The sequence below is a fragment of the Salvia splendens genome, chromosome 4, assembly GCF_004379255.2.
Source record: "Salvia splendens isolate huo1 chromosome 4, SspV2, whole genome shotgun sequence".
NCBI classification, from domain to species: Eukaryota; Viridiplantae; Streptophyta; class Magnoliopsida; order Lamiales; family Lamiaceae; genus Salvia; species Salvia splendens.
Window position 1 is genome coordinate 34,703,385 of NC_056035.1, and position 17,308 is coordinate 34,720,692.

The 17,308-nt window shown below is 39.1% G+C and overlaps 1 non-coding gene across 1 annotated transcript; it reads left to right on the top strand.

The window, feature by feature from the left end:
* The first annotated feature begins 1,700 nt into the window (after nt 1–1,700).
* Nucleotides 1,701–1,807, top strand: LOC121801711. Its single transcript, XR_006050648.1, has one exon. It is a non-coding gene; the product is annotated as a small nucleolar RNA R71 (small nucleolar RNA).
* Nucleotides 1,808–17,308: the final 15,501 nt, after the last annotated feature.

A 17,308-nucleotide genomic window follows, 5' to 3' on the forward strand; every position in this document is an offset into this window, starting at 1 on the left:
TCACAACATCCCCGGTCGCTAAGAATGGCCTACCAAAGAGGATAGGCATGTCCTTGTCCTCTTCCATCTCTAGGACAATAAAGTCGACCGGGAGTACAAACTTGTCCACCTTCACCAAGACATCCTTGATGATCCCTAGTGGCTTCACAATTGAGTGATCCGCCAATTGTAGCTCAATATCGATTGACTCAATCCTCACTTGTAGACCGATTGACCTCGCCGTCTTCAGAGCCATCAATGATATTCCCGAGCCTTGATCAAGTAGGCACTTTGGGAACCTTTTATCTCCCATCTCACATGGGATCACACAACTCCCAGGGTCTCGTCTCTTCGCAGGTATCTTCCCCTTCACCAATTGTGAGCAAAATGCGTCCAATCTCACCACACCATCCTCTTGTATCTTCTCCTTTTTTGCGATAAGGTCCTTAAAAAACTTGGAGAATTTAGGAAAGTGTAGGAACAAATCCACTAAGGACACATCTACTCTGACTTTCCTAATGATACTCATCATCCAATCGAGTCCTTTCTCTTGAGTTATTTTCTTTGTCTTCTTCTTCTCGATTGGGAAAGGAGGCGGGGGGATAAAATCTGGAAAATTGAATGGACACTTCGGGTCCATTGCCGGACTTAGCGGGATCTTTTTGCGGATATCCTTCTCTACTCGAATTTTTCCACTCGAATCGGATTCTTTACCATACATCTTGCTGCCAGATGCAGCCTGAACTTGACCATGTTGGGCACCCTGCACCAACTTAGGACCTCCCTTACATACCTCGTCCGCCCGTGCGTGCGAGGAATGCAAGCCTAACATCTCATCCGCCCCCGCGTGTGAGATGCCGAAAGTACCTTGGCCGTCAATTAATGGTGTCGAACCTAACTCGCGACCACTTCTTAGCTTAACCGCCTTGCACTGCTCATAGCTCTTAGGATTGGGCACCGTATTGCTTGGGATGGTATTCGGGATTCTTGTATGTGATGATGTAGCTAGCTGCCCGATTTGAGTCTCGAGGTTCCTCATTGTAGCTTCCATCTGTCCAAACTTTTCCACCGTCTTCTCTTTGAAATTCTCATTCTCCCTTTGACTCTTAGTCATAAACGAGAGAATCTGTCCCAATTGATCCTCGACTGATGGCTTCTTCTCATAACCCGGAGGTTGAGTGTTGTTCCTCCATTGAGTCCCCGAAGTGTTGCTAGGACCAGCTTGATTCCAGGTTGCTTGTTGAGGCCTCCAATTCTGCTGATTGTTGTATTGATTGCCTTGGTTGAACCCTTGATGATTGTTACCAATGTAGTTCACATCCTCCGTTGGTGGCCCTTGAAGACTTGGACATTGATCCGTATGATGTCCACCTTGGCACAATCCACACTTCATCACAGTCACTGCTTGAGGTTGAGGATTCAGTTGAAGAGACTTCACTGCTTTTGTCATTGAAGACATCTGGGTACTAATGTCCGCCAATTGAGCCTCAATGGCTGTCACTCTTTCCGCATCTTTGGTAGCACCAAATGTATCTCCTACCTTATCAGCCGCTCTTCTTGGATTATGCCAATTCCTTTGATTGTTGGCCAACCTTTGGAACAAGGCTCTCACCTCATCATGCGTCAAATCATCCAAGTTCCCGTTTGAGCCTGCAGTGACTAGTCTCGTGCCCTCATTGTTGAGACCTTTGTAGAATTTTAAAAGGTCATGCCCCGGAGCTAGTCCATGACTTGGGCATTTCCTTATCATCTCCGTGAATCTCTTCCATGCTTCCGCAAAAGACTCATCATACTTCTGTCGGAATGAAGTGATCTCATCTCTCAACTTCTCAATCTTCATTGGAGAGTTGTATTCCAAGAGGAACAAAGTCTTCAACTCTTGGAATGTTGCTATGTTGTAGTCCGGTAGAGAGTCATACCATGCTCTTGCTTTCTCCCTCAACGAGAACGGAAATAGGGCCCTCTTAATCCGATGATGCTCCACGTTTGGAGGTCTATGCGAGTTTGTTAGCTCATAAAAGGCATTGAGGTGGCTCACCGGATCTTCCTCATCCCGTCCGTGGAAAAGATTTCATCCATTCACCAAACTAATGTAGTGAGGTGGAATGTTGACGTTGTCGTTTGCATAAGCGAACTCCCCCGGGTACTCAATTCCCGACCTAAGAGTGTCGCCAAACCTTCCCACGGGTGGTGGAATCTCATTGTTCTCTGCCATTGATTCAGTATCCGACTCTTGATCTCTTTCTGCACTTAACCCAAAGAGTGAGTTACTTCTGATTGGACTCGGATAGTCCGGAAAAATCTCAAACTCTGAACCTCTGACCCTTCTTCTTCTTTGATAACAGAGTAGTCCAAACGGTGGTGTACCCTGTGATCGCGTGTGCATTCACTATTTTTTTTTTTAAACTTACACAACAGAAAATACACCAAGCACAAACACAAAATATTTCCTAATTACCGAAAGCGAGACCTCTCGACAACTTCAGGGTAAGTACTATAAAAAGTGTGTGCTTAAGCGAAAAACTAAACTACCTAAAAACTAAACTAAGAGTTAGCTAAATATTACCTAAAATAATACACTCCTTCGTCTTCAAGTCCGGATGTGGTAGATGGCTATCACACCGTAGAACACGAACAATGTACCTATAAAACTCAAAAAGAAAAATCAAACAAAATAAAATAAAAACTAAAACAATTAAGCATAAACAAGCTATTGCCTCCCCGGCAACGGCGCCAAAACTTGATGCGGTATTTTAGAGTTCTCAAACAAAGTATAAAGATTATCAAGTTCAATTATTTAAACTCTAATAATACTACACTACTGCAAGAATACAGTATCGTAGTAGTATTTCAAGTGTCGATCCACAGGGAGGCGAGATTGCTTACATTTAATAAGACGACACAAAGCATGTAAAGATTTTGTTTTGATTTTGAGAAGGTTAACTAACTTAAGCTACTAAAGTGAGGTTTTTAACACGTGAAAGACAAGTCACTCCAAGTTGCTCTCTAAGCTTGCGTTGTTACACACCATTATAACGAACCATACGACGGGATTAAAATTATCAACCTAATCGCGTGCACTGAACATGTCTACGACGTATAGTTCACAGTCAGCTGAACACTTGTTCCATGAACCAGCTTTCAACGACATTTAATTCCTGCAGATGCGCGGGAACAAACGTCGTCTACTATAATTACTTACCTAATCCACTATCAATTTATCCCCTGAACAGTTCTAAATCGATAGCATACCAACAAACGATCAATCCTAAGCTATGTTAAAGAGACGATAGTTAAGATTTAACAACACTACATCATTAGCCAAAAACGTAGCATTTTAATTATCAAACACATTGTTGGTATCGACATACGATTCAAGGTGTTGAAACAAATGCACAAGCCTAGATTACAACTCGGAGCAACGAAGAGAGCCTAGCCTACACACATAGTAGAATGTAGAAATAAAACCATAGGTGTGATGCTCTCGTCGAGTGGAGTCGGGATTCGGGAATGGATGGTCGGAATAATGGCCGGAATGCCTTCACTCTCTTCTTCCTCTCCTCTCTTCTCTCTCTCTTTTTTTCTGTCTGTCTCCCCCCTTCTCTCTCTCTTTTTTCTCCCTTTTTTTACTCCTCAACCGCCGTCTAAACTGCCAAATTGCAGTTGCGCGACTAAAACGCCCGACCGGGCGAATTCAAAGGGTAGAAACGCCCGACCGGGCGAAGTGCTACTGGAGGTATCGTGGGGAAACGCCCGACCGGGCGTTTTGTGTCGTCAATAATCGCTCGACCGGGCGAACTTTCTGGAATCCTCATGCGTAACGCCCGACCGGGCGTTTTGAAGCTCAGAATCGCCCGACCGGGCGAATTCCTTATCTCTGCATGCTTTGCCCATTTCACCTGCGAACTTCCAGCTTCCAACTCTCCTACACTTCCCTACAAATACACTTTGATGAGTTACAAGTACATGGAAAGTGTGTAGTTTAGGGGGAAAAGTATAAGAAATATGCTTCGCATCAATTGTGCATTACAATGATGTATATTTCTGCAAGCTTATAGTGAATTGTTTTTCATTTTAGGGAAGTATATTGAGCAATTAGTGAACTACAATATGCTTACAGTGAAGTGTATTGAGCATGCCTTGACATGGAGTATATTGAGCATATAGTGATGTATATTGTGCATTACAGTGATGTATATTTCTACATGCTTATAGTGAATTGTTTTTCATTTTAGGGAAATATATTGTTCATATAGTGAAATATATTTTGCATGCCTTATAGTGATTTTAATATGTTATTTATTATATATATATTTGTTATGGATATTCGTCTCTAAATAGAATAATGGATATTCATTTCTAAAATTATAAACTTTGATCAAATTTGTGTTTTTCACTGATTCTAAAATTCGTAGTTACTGTGCAATCAAAAGAAATAAATTTTGAAATATTTTAAAATATAAAAAGAAAAAGAGAGAAAAAAAATAGTGGAATATCTACCCGTTTCCCAAATAATTAAGGTACAGTCATTTTCGGTGAGGAGGAAAATATGTCGTAATTAAGTTAACTAAGTTTTGAAGATGAATTATTTCCACAGAAGATAAGTTGCAACTTGATAGAACCACAGCCGCAGAATTCAATAAACAAAAGCAATAACAATGAATCAACGACCAAAAACTGCCGGAAATGGGCATCTCAACGCAGCGGTTGGGGTGCGCAGCCAATTTTCCTCCGCCGCCGACCTTCTCCCGCGCAGCTGGGAAGCACAAATCCAATAGCTTAGCCTTAGCTCCGTTGAGAAGCGCCGCCGATCAGGTGAAGCCATTGAAGTGGGCGGTTAGGGTCGCCGAACAACAACTCCCGCCAAAATCTGATGTTAATAAAATAGATCACTATAACAAAAAATCAAAGATACATCAATCTAACCGTGGAACACATCACTAGAACTATGTTTTTACTTCACTGATGTTAACAAAATACTCCCTCTGTCCCATTAGAAATGAAATGTTTTCCTTTTTGGTCTGTCCCATTAGAAATGAAACGTTTCTAAAAATGGAAACAATACTCTTTCTACTTTTTCTTCTCTCTTACTTTGGTCTTTCTTCATTAACTCACAAAACAACACTACATAAAATCTCGTGCCGAAAAGCAAATGTTGCATTTTTAATGGGACGGAGAGAGTAGATCACTATAACAAAAATTCAAAGAAACATCACTCTAACTCTGTAACATCACTATAACCATATTTTTACTTCACTGATGTTAACAAAATAGATCACTATAAGAAACCTCACTCTAACTGTGGAACACATCACTATAACCATGTTTTTACTTTACTGATGTTAACAAAATAGATCATTATACCAAAAAATCAAAGAAACATCACTATAACCCTGGAACACATCACTATAACCATGTTTTTACTTCACTGATGTTAATAAAATAGATCACAATAACAAAAAATCAAAGAAACCTCACTCTAACCCTGGAACACATCACTCTAACCATGTTTTTACTTCACTGGTGTTAACAAATAGATCACTATAACAAAATATCACAGAAACATCACTCATTTCCATTAGTTTCCATTAGTTTGTCAAAAATCTTTCCGTCCAGATCCTGCTCAAATCTCAATCGCCCGTTTCCGCCGCAATCCAGAAGCAACAAAGGCACGAATTCTACGAATTCTGGCAATTAGAGGCTAGTTTTAATTCAGCGGCGGGACCCATTAGAATAGATATGCAATGTGAAGTTGGGTTGTTGATGCGAACACGTCACACCCACAAGAAACTCAGAATTCATGCTTGTTGTTTAATTACTAGCATTTATTTTGGACCAAATCGATCAGAGTCCAAATCCAATGAGTACCGCCGCAATCTCTGTCGTGGGTCCGGCCAGTTGGGGCCAGAGGACAGGCCGACGACGTCCGCCACGAGCGGCTCTGGTGGAGGCGGCGAAGCCATGATCACTCAGAGGCGGCGGTGAAGAGGAGGGCTGAAGAAAAATTCTCTAAATGAGAAAGATTCATGTTTTACCCAGCTTTGTTTGTTAAATAACTATTTTACCCCGCCTACTTATATTATGAAGTAATTTTCTGGATCAGTTTTGAAATCCTAAGCTGATTTTTCAACCCTTGATTTCTTAATCTTGTGGTTAGAATTTATTCTCTAGTTATATACTTAAGGAGTACTTGCCCTATATCACTACTATATATATATATATATATATATATATATATATATATATTGGTGTGATAAAATACAAACTCTCTAAAATACAAACTCTCTAAAATACAAACTATACAAACTTTAATCATACTCACTTAATACAATTAATCAACGGTTAATATAAGAGATTTTTCTAATGTCAACATTTTGACATCGAAAAATCAGAATTTGGACACCCCCGTCGACAGAATTTGTACACTCCGTACATCCCCCGGTGACATAATTTATACATTCCGTTGACATCGACCCCCGGTGACAGAATTTGTACAGTCCGTTGACAGAATTTGTACACTCCGGTGACAGAATTTGTACACTCCGGCGACATAGTTTGTATAGTTTGTATTTTAGAGAGTTTGTGTTTGATCACACCTCTATATATATATATATATATATATATATATATATATATATATATATATATATATATATATATAGGGAGATGATCAAAATAAGTATGTGTTTAAATCCAGAAATGCAGACCAAATCTTGGCCCTAGGATTAGATGATCTAATGGTCAATAATTAACCAAAAACACGGAAGGTCATAATTAAGCAATTTTAGGTCATATTATAATATTTGAGTTTAATGTCATGCTAAGATCGTTTTAGGTCATGCTTTGTTAGCATGACCTAAAAATTACCTAATTATGACCTAAAAGTGACCTAATTATGATATTGTTCTGCGTTTCTGTATTTAAATCTAGTTTTGCATAGATCAAAACCCTATATATATATATATATATATATATATATATATATATATATATAGGGTTGCGTTAAAGATAGAACCATTCTTAAGTGTAGAACCTAGAACTCTACATATTTTATTCATTGGATGAAGAAAAAATGACGGTCAAGATTAAAAATCATACATATTAGACTATGTTTTCACGACATTCCGGACTCAACATGTGAAAAAACTCACATGTTGATGGAAGAATGAATGAAACGAAGAAGAGTCCATGCATGCTTTATTTTTTCACTTATCTGCTTTCACCCATTAATAATAGTTTTGGTTGTAATGGGAAGTTGTTGTGCAAATCAACACCATTGGATTAAAAGATCTAACGACCTCCGTTTGGCATTTGTTCTACGTTTAAGAATGGTTCTACGTTTAAGAATGGTTCTATCTTGATCACAATCCTCTATATATATATATATATATATATATATATATATATATATATAGGGGAGCGTTATTCTCCTTTTCACATCTTAGATCTTTTTTCCTTCTTAATATTACGTGTTTGATCTAAGGCATCAACGGATCAGATTGATTCTATAAAACTGGTTCCGTGTTGCATTATAGAAGGTGGTTGTATGCATTACAGGGTTATTATTGACATTTGACGGAAAAGTAACTGCCACATTTTGGTATCTGCGAATAATGCACCACATGGTCACGAGTAATGCATATAATTGACTATATAATGCACAATATGTGAACTGCAATGCATACGAATAAGATGTACCATGTTATGATGTTTGGACACACGTTTCTTGTTTCCCCTAAGGGTTTAATAAGCTTAGGGGCTAGGGTATAGTACGTAGACACGTATGTAATCTTCACATGGTAACGAGTAATGGATATAATTGACTATATAATGCACAATTTGTGAACTGCAATGCATACGAACAAGATGTGCTGTGTTATGATGTTTGACACACGTTTCTTGTTTCCCCTAAGGGTTTAATAAGCTTAGGGGCTAGGGTATAGTACGTACGCATTAATAACAAATTATAAAACGATACGAATAATTCACCAAATTATCACGAGTAATGGATGTTATTAACTATATAATGCACAATATGTGAACTGCAATGCATACGAATAAGATGTACCATGTTATGATGTTTGACACACGTTTCTTGTTTCCCCTAAGGGTTTAATAAGCTTAGAGGCTAGGGTATAGTACGTAGACATTACTAACAAATTGTTGTTATTGGAATATACGTATGTGCATTATTTGGTTTAGGTAGTGCATTATGTAGCTGTTAATTGTCATTATCTCAGTATATTATGCATTAGTAGAGGTATTGTGTATATGGGTTAATCAACGGATTGAAGATTACATACATGCATTTAGTAATGTCTACGTACTATACCCTAGCCCCTAAGCTTATTAAACCCTTAGGGGAAACAAGAAACGTGTGTCAAACATCATAACATGGTACATCTTATTCGTATGCATTGCAGTTCACATATTGTGCATTATATAGTTAATAACATCCATTACTCGTGACAATTTGGTGAATTATTCGTATCGTTTTATAATTTGTTATTAATGCGTACGTACTATACCCTAGCCCCTAAGCTTATTAAACCCTTAGGGGAAACAAGAAACGTGTGTCAAACATAATAACACAGCACATCTTGTTCGTATGTATTGCAGTTCACAAATTGTGCATTATATAGTCAATTATATGCATTACTCGTTACCATGTGAAGATTACATACATGTCTACGTACCATACCCTAGCCCCTAAGCTTATTAAACCCTTAAGGGAAACAAGAAACGTGCGTCAAACATCATAACACAGCACATCTTGTTCGTATGCATTGCAGTTCACATATTGTGCATTATATAGGCAATTATATGCATTACTCGTGACCATGTGGTGCATTATTCGTAGCGGTTTCCAGCCATTATTAGATTACTATTGTACCCTCATAATGCACAAAATAGGACAAATAATGCAACACGGGATTAATTACCCAATGTTGATCTGGACCATCCATTTCTCTAATCTAATGGCTGATATTAAGAAGGAAAAAGGAGGAAATATAGGAAAAGGAAATGAATACATCCCTATATATATATATATAAAGAGTGTGTAGTATTAAAGTTTGTAGTTTGTATTATAGATAGGGGTTTGTATTTGATCATACCTCTCTCTCTCCATATATATATATATATATATGGAGAGAGAGAGGTATGATCAAATACAAACCCCTATCTATAATACAAACTACAAACTTTAATACTACACACTCTTTGTAAGTAATCAACGGTTAGTAATGGGATTCATATGTCAATGTCAACGCCTAATACAAATTCTGTAACTGGGGGAATGTCAATGTCTACGCCTAATAAAAATTCTGTCACTGGGGGGAATGTCAATAATGTCAACGCCTAAAGTTTGTATAGTTTGTATTATAGAGGGTTTGTAGATTATCATGACCCTATATATATATATAGGGAGATGATCAAAATAAAAATGTATTTAAATCCAGAAATACAGCCCAAATCTTGGCCCTAGGATTAGATGATCTAATGGTCAATAATTAACCAAAAACACGGAAGGTCATAATTAAGCAATTTTAGGTCATATTATAATAATTGAGTTTAATGTCATGCTAAGATCATTTTAGGTCATGCTTTGTTAGCATGACCTAAAAATTAACTAACTATGACCTAAAAGTGCCCTACGTATGATATTGTTCTGCGTTTCTGTATTTAAATCTAGTTTTGCATAGATCAAAACTATATATATATATATATATATATATATATATATATATATATATATATATATATATATATATATATATATAGGGGAGCGTTATTCTCCTTTTCACATCTTAGATCCTTTTTCCTTCTTAATATTACGCGTTAGATCTAAGGCATCAACGGATCAGATTGATTCTATAAAACTGGTTACGTGTTGCATTATAGAAGGTGGTTGTATGCATTACAGGGTTATTATTGACATTTGACGGAAAAGTAACTGCCACATTTGGTTATCTGCGAATAATGCACCACATGGTCACGAGTAATGCATATAATTGACTATATAATGCACAATATGTGAACTGCAATGCATACGAATAAGATGTACCATGTTATGATGTTTGGACACACGTTTCTTGTTTCCCCTAAGGGTTTAATAAGCTTAGGGGCTAGGGTATAGTACGTAGACACGTATGTAATCTTCACATGGTAACGAGTAATGGATATAATTGACTATATAATGCACAATTTGTGAACTGCAATGCATACGAACAAGATGTGCTGTGTTATGATGTTTGACACACATTTCTTGTTTCCCCTAAGGGTTTAATAAGCTTAGGGGCTAGGGTATAGTACGCACGCATTAATAACAAATTATAAAACGATACGAATAATTCACCAAATTGTCACGAGTAATGGATGTTATTAACTATATAATGCACAATATGTGAACTGCAATGCATACGAATAAGATGTACCATGTTATGATGTTTGACACACGTTTCTTGTTTCCCCTAAGGGTTTAATAAGCTTAGGGGCTAGGGTATAGTACGTAGACATTACTAACAAATTGTTGTTATTGGAATATACGTATGTGCATTATTTGGTTTAGGTAGTGCATTATGTAGCTGTTAATTGTCATTATCTCAGTATATTATGCATTATTAGAGGTATTGTGTATATGGGTTAATCAACGGATTGAAGATTACATACGAGTTGTTAGTAATGTCTACGTACTATACCCTAGCCCCTAAGCTTATTAAACCCTTAGGGGAAACAAGAAACGTGTGTCAAACATCATAACATGGTACATCTTATTCGTATGCATTGCAGTTCACATATTGTGCATTATATAGTTAATAACATCCATTACTCGTGACAATTTGGTGAATTATTCGTATCGTTTTATAATTTGTTATTAATGCGTACGTACTATACCCTAGCCCCTAAGCTTATTAAAGCCTTAGGGGAAACAAGAAACGTGTGTCAAACATCATAACACCGCACATCTTGTTCGTATGCATTGCAGTTCACAAATTGTGCATTATATAGTCAATTATATCCATTACTCGTTACCATGTGAAGATTACATACATGTCTACGTACTATACCCTAGCCCCTAAGCTTATTAAACCCTTAGGGGAAACAAGAAACGTGTGTCAAACATCATAACACAGCACATCTTGTTCGTATGCATTGCAGTTCACATATTGTGCATTATATAAGCAATTATATGCATTACTCGTGACCATGTGGTGCATTATTCATAGCGGTTTTCAGAAATGCAGCCCAAATCTTGGTCCTAGGATTAGATTATCTAATGGTCAATAATTAACCAAAAACACGGAAGGTCATAATTAAGCAATATTAGGTCATATTATAATATTTGAGTTTAATGTCATTCTAAGAACATTTTAGGTCATGCTTTGTTAGCATGACCTAAAAATTAACTAACTATGACCTAAAAGTGTCATACGTATGATATTGTTCTGCGTTTTTGTATTTAAATCTAGTTTTACATAGATCAAAACACTACTAGTTTAACCATACCGGTCGAGAGAGACCCATCCTTCTTGAAATTTTAAGAAAGACGTTAGTGATTCTGGATAAAGTTGCTTTGATACTTTGGATAAACAAATTAAGCAGCCAATTACCAGAACCATAATGCACACAATATATTATTTAAAACAATTTAAGATAAAGGAGGATTAATTTGAAAATTTACCATCATATTATATTATGAAATATCTTTAATTAAGTTGTACTATAATACTTACTCTATCCCTTAAAAATAGATCATATTTGCCATTTGGGATTTTTTTAAAAATAGATCAATTCTATTTAAAGAATTTTTTTTTTCTCTTTAATGATGTGAGTCTCATTCTCCATTAATAATACTCCAATAACTTTTTTTTCCATTTCTCTCTTACTTTACAAATTTTGTATTTAAATCCGTGTCTTTTAAATATTGTCTAATTTTAGGGACGAAGAAAGCATTTATTTTCTAATAGTATTACTCAATGTTAATTGTGGTATGTTTTGAAAATAATTATTGTTGATATTGTGTATGAATTGTAAAAAAATATATCCAAATTTGAGATAGATAAAATAAAAAAATTGTGATACAATGCACAAATGATGATCTGACAGTAATATAATTCATTTAACCATGGGCTGATAATCAACTCTTCTTCAGTTCTTATACTCCTTCCGTTCCTTGTTAATAAATACATTTCTTTTTGGCACGGAGTTTAAGAATAATGTATTAAATAGATGGTGAAAAAGTAAGAGAATAAAGTAAGAAAGATGAAGAGAGAATAAAATAAAAGAGAGAATTACTTTTTACCAAAAATAGAAATGACTCAATCAACTTGAAACTTTCCAAAATAGAAAAAATGACTCTATTAACATGGAACAAGAGGAGTATTAAGTAAAGCGGCTCAAAACCGATTTTTTTTTTTTTTTCAAAAATATCATCTTGCCTACAACTAATGAACTAGTCATCGTCCCAATAATCATCGCACTAAGCTGTAATAAATTGGGTAAATGGTTTACTCCGTTAACATGGGGATGGATACTGGTTAATCGTTTGTTGATAATTACTATTTGTCATATTAAACTCGATCGTTTATTTTAAATTATTATACTTAACCTCCTTTATTTTTAGTTGTGCGCAACTGATACGTGCGTATCTATATGAAGATCTCCATATCTTTATTAATTAGTTAATTAGTGATTTGTCATATCTTTTCCATATATGTTTAGGATATTTTCTTGTTCCTTAAGTTTGGGTATTTAGCATTATAAATAGGTGTCATTGTTATTTATTTCAAAGAACGAATGAATGAATATATGAATTTACGTTTCTTTCTGTTTTATTTTACGCACTTTGTTTAAGCTTGAGTTGTCGACGAGATTCCGCCTCCCGGGACTTCTCTTTTATCTCTTTTATCGTCTCCGACATCTTGATAAGGGAATTACCCTTATCAAATTGGTGCTTTCATCCTCGAACTCATGGCCGAAGTCAATCTTCGTTCATGGCCGGAGATATCGCAAGCGTCCAAAGACTTGCAACTGAATTCAATAGCTGCAACGTTGGAATATATCATCGCTTAGCATGCCCGACTCGAGACCCGATTGATTGAGCATGAGCGTAGGGCAGCAGCCACACTCCCTCCGTTGCGTCCAGAACCTGACCCACCCGACGAAACCCCACTGTACGCAGCTGCACAACCGCAATTCCAAACACCGACCAGCTGCCGCCTCCATACACCTACGCGGATTCGTACGCGCTGCTACAAAATCTCTATGCCGAACCACTGAATCCACCGCCACCCTATGTCCCGCCGCGTCAAGCGTATTCCTAATATGAACAACCTTGTTGGCCGGTTCCAGCCGCTGCCCTACACCTACTGGGATTCATACGCGCCGCTGCAAAATTCCTACGCCGGATAACATTCGTGGCAGTATAACCACCAACCCACGAATTTTACGTCCTAGCCGCCTCTGTCACGATCAGAATACCCGCTGCAGCCCCCACAGGCGCAACAGCCCTCATGCTCGCACAACTACTCCGCACCAGCGCCTCCGCCTCCTGTTGTTGTTGTCCTGAATGCAACCCTGACAACGTCTCAGGAAAAAGTCGAGGAACTATCTAAGTCACTTGAAGAAGCTCTGGCCAAACAAGTGGAAGAAAGTGGTGACCTAATGGAGTGTGAGAGAGACTATAATATGCTTCCAATAGTGGTAGAACTCTCGGCACATAATTGCAAGGGAGATGTGATGCAAGCAGTTGAACACCAGTCTCAGCCAAACGAGTTTCCTATCAAGGAGGGGCAAACCGAAGCGAACACATCTGGTGATAACGTAAAGAATGACAGTGCCTATATCTATGTGGATTTACATGCCGCTAATGCTACAAGTTTTGATCATCAATCATCATCGTTCGACGACAATGCACGGTGGATTCTTCCGTGCAATAAGACGTCATGTTTGGGCATTCTTGAACGCGTGGACAAGCGTCCTGTTTTAGCATTGGATTTTGGCAACCACATTGGTCCTCCTTTGATGATTTTTGTGGAAGATGATGAAGGGAGACGCTCAACTATTTGGTGTGTGTTTGATCCAGGAGGGGATACCTCGTCAAGGTTTTCACTTTCTACTTTGTTCGTTGCTTCGTAGTTCCCACATTGAGGACAAGATGGATTTTAACCGCAGGGGAGTTGATACGTTTAGTATTTAATTATTTAGTTGCATTATTTAGTTAGATAATTTAGGGACTGCATATCTTTTCCATATCTTGGTTGTCTTGCTCGTTAAGTTAGTATTATTATTATTATTATAAATAGGGCTATTGTTATTCTCTTCCATCAATGAATGAATATATGAATTTACGTTTCTTTCTGTTTTATTTTACGCACTTTGTTTAACCTTGAGTTGTCGATGGGATTCCGCCTCCCGGGACTTCTCTTTTATCGTCTCCGGCATCTTGATAAGGGAATTACCCTTATCAAATTGGTGCTTTCATCCTTCCCTCATGGCCGAAGTCAATCTTCGTTCATGGCCGGAGATATCGCAAGCATCTATGACTTGCAACTGAAATCAATAGCTGCAAAGTTGGAATATATCCTCGTTTGGCACGCCAGACTCGAGACCCGGTTGATTGAGCATGAGCGTAGGACAGCAACCACGCTCCCTCCACTACGGCCCGAACCTGATCCACCCAACGCAGCCACGATGTACACCGCCGCACAACCTTGGCAGCTTGATTGCACGGTGTTTTCTCCACCGATGAACCACCACTCAGCAGTGCTGCTTCCCGCTGTTGTTCCGCAGCGGTCGAGTACAACACCACCACCCTTTGCGCTACTTCCCGATACTGCCCTCAAGCAGCCGTCGTACGTTGCGTCGTAAAATACGCGAACAGAACTTCTTCCTTGGCAAGTGGAATATCGCTCGTCGGCTTATGCTTATGTTTTGGAGTGTAATAAGAAAGAGATTTTGATTCTTGACTGTGATCTAGTCGAGGAAGGATTTGATGATTCTTCAGAGAAGATTCTACATTCTTCTTCTCGTTTTTGTGGCGTTGAAAAGGTTGATATTGATGGGAATTTGGAAGCACATGAAGATGATGTTGCGAGAGAATTGAAATCTGTAGAGGAAGAGAAGTCAATTTTGATTATAAAAGATAAATCTGTGCATATGCGTGTTGAAGAAGATGAAGCTCCGCCTGATCATGGAGTTTTGACTCTCCTGAAGAATTAGCTCAAGCTACTACCTGAGGGGAGTTTTCCAAGCATCAACGTTCGTGCTGTAATTATGAGGATTTTCTTTGATCCTCCAATTAGTTTGGATCAGTTTGGATGAGGAAACCAGAGGCAACCAGAAAACTGCTCAAGAATTGGTTAACAAATGGAGCCATCTAATTTTCAACAAGAGTCCTCCCTCGGTGTATTTTTATGGGAATAATGAAGGGAGACCTTCAACTATTCGGTATGCGTTTGATCCAGGAGGAGATATCTTGTCGAAGTTGTTGTTTTCGACTCTCTTCGTTGTGTCGTGGTTCCCACCTTGGGGGCAAGGTGGATTTTAACCGCGGGGGAGTTGATACGTGCATATCTATATGAAGATCCCCATATCTTTATTAATTAGTTCATTAGTGATTTGTCATATCTTTTCCATATATGTTTAGGATATTTTCTTGTTCCTTAAGTTAGGGTATTTAGCATTATAAATAGGTGTCATTGTTATTCTTTTCAAAGAACGAAAGAATGAATATATGAATTTACGTTTCTTTTTGTTTTATTTTACGCACTTTGTTTAAGCTTGAGTTGTCGACGGGATTCTGCCTCCCGGGACTTCTCTTTTATGTCTTTTATCGTCTCCGGCATCTTGATAAGGGAATTACCCTTACCAGCAACTTTTTTATATTAAGACAATAGGGGTAAAAACCAAATTTGTCATTAGACCTTAGAGCATCCGCAATGGTGCGGATGTCCTGCACGGACACCCGACGGACTTTCCAAAAACATCTCCTGCCACGTCATAAGGACATCCCATTGCACAATGGCGGACATCTCCAAGGACATCCCGACGGACATCCACAATAATAAAAATTCACCAAATTAAACAATTTACAGAATAAAAATTTCGATACGAATACGGAGAAAATGCAACCACTTTATTTAAAACAAAAAAAACATATATAATTATTAAAAAAATACATAGTTAAAAAAAACAACATCAAGCTTCGAAAAATGAGGCCCCGTCTAACTCCTCGTCGTCCTCGTCGCCAGTCCCGGCGTCACTCACGGGCAGGGGTGGCATCCCTAAATCACGCCGCAAACTGTCGATGACATCCTTCAGCATCAAGTTGTATAAGGGGTCAGTCGCGGCATGCCACTTGTCCATGTTGTCTATCAGGCTCTAATGTTGTTGCATGCGGGCGAGTGAGGGGAGCTCCGGATCGATCTGGGAAGGAGCTGTCGATTGGACCTCGGGGGACCCACTGGAGCTTCTCCTAGCCATCCGTATCGCGGTCTTTTGCCCAACCGGGTGACGGTGTCGGGAAGACGATTGAGGGGTCGGGAACTCTGCCTCGGCGTCAGGGAGTTCGTGGGAACCGGCACTGCTGCTGTACTCCCCGGAGGCGTTGATCTTCGTCCGCTTCGGCCAGCCAGCTTCAACACCCGCACTAAACTTGGCGGAAGTCTGCACCATAAGATAGACCTCCCAATATTTGAATTCCCTAAACCCAATAAACTGTCGGGGTACTGCTCGTGAGATAGAAGCTTCATATCATCGGCGGATTTGCCGCTGGTTGCGGTGCTGAGGTTGTTTTGGTAGATGCCGGCAAATCGGCTAAACTGCCTCCTCAGCCGCCCCCACTGTTTCCGGCATTGCTCTCCATCGTGAGGCTTCCCACCTGGCGGTTTGAATTGGAGGTAGCTTTGACTAATGCGCCACCACATTTTGTCGATGTGCTGGTTAGCCCCGATGTAGGGATCCTCGACTACATCGACCCAGGCCTTCGCCAGCGCAACGCACTCCCCTATGCTCCAGACGGTCCTCTTTCTCCCGTCGGCTTCCTCCCCCACCCCCTCTGCCCCCACCCCCACCCTCGTTCCCCGCACGTGAGGACTAGGTAGTGCCCTTGCCCTTCCCTCTCCCCTGCTTCCGCGTCCTCCCTGCCGCCGGTTGCATCTCAGTGGGAGACTCCCTGACCGGAGATAGTCACAACTCCTCCAAAGAGAAAGTCTCGTTGTCGGTGAACTGAGTCTCCAGAGGAGTACTCTGGGAGTAATCACTCGACAATAAATCCCTGTAGGGGTGATAGACATTGTTCCTAGGTGATTGGGGGACCCCTGTCTGC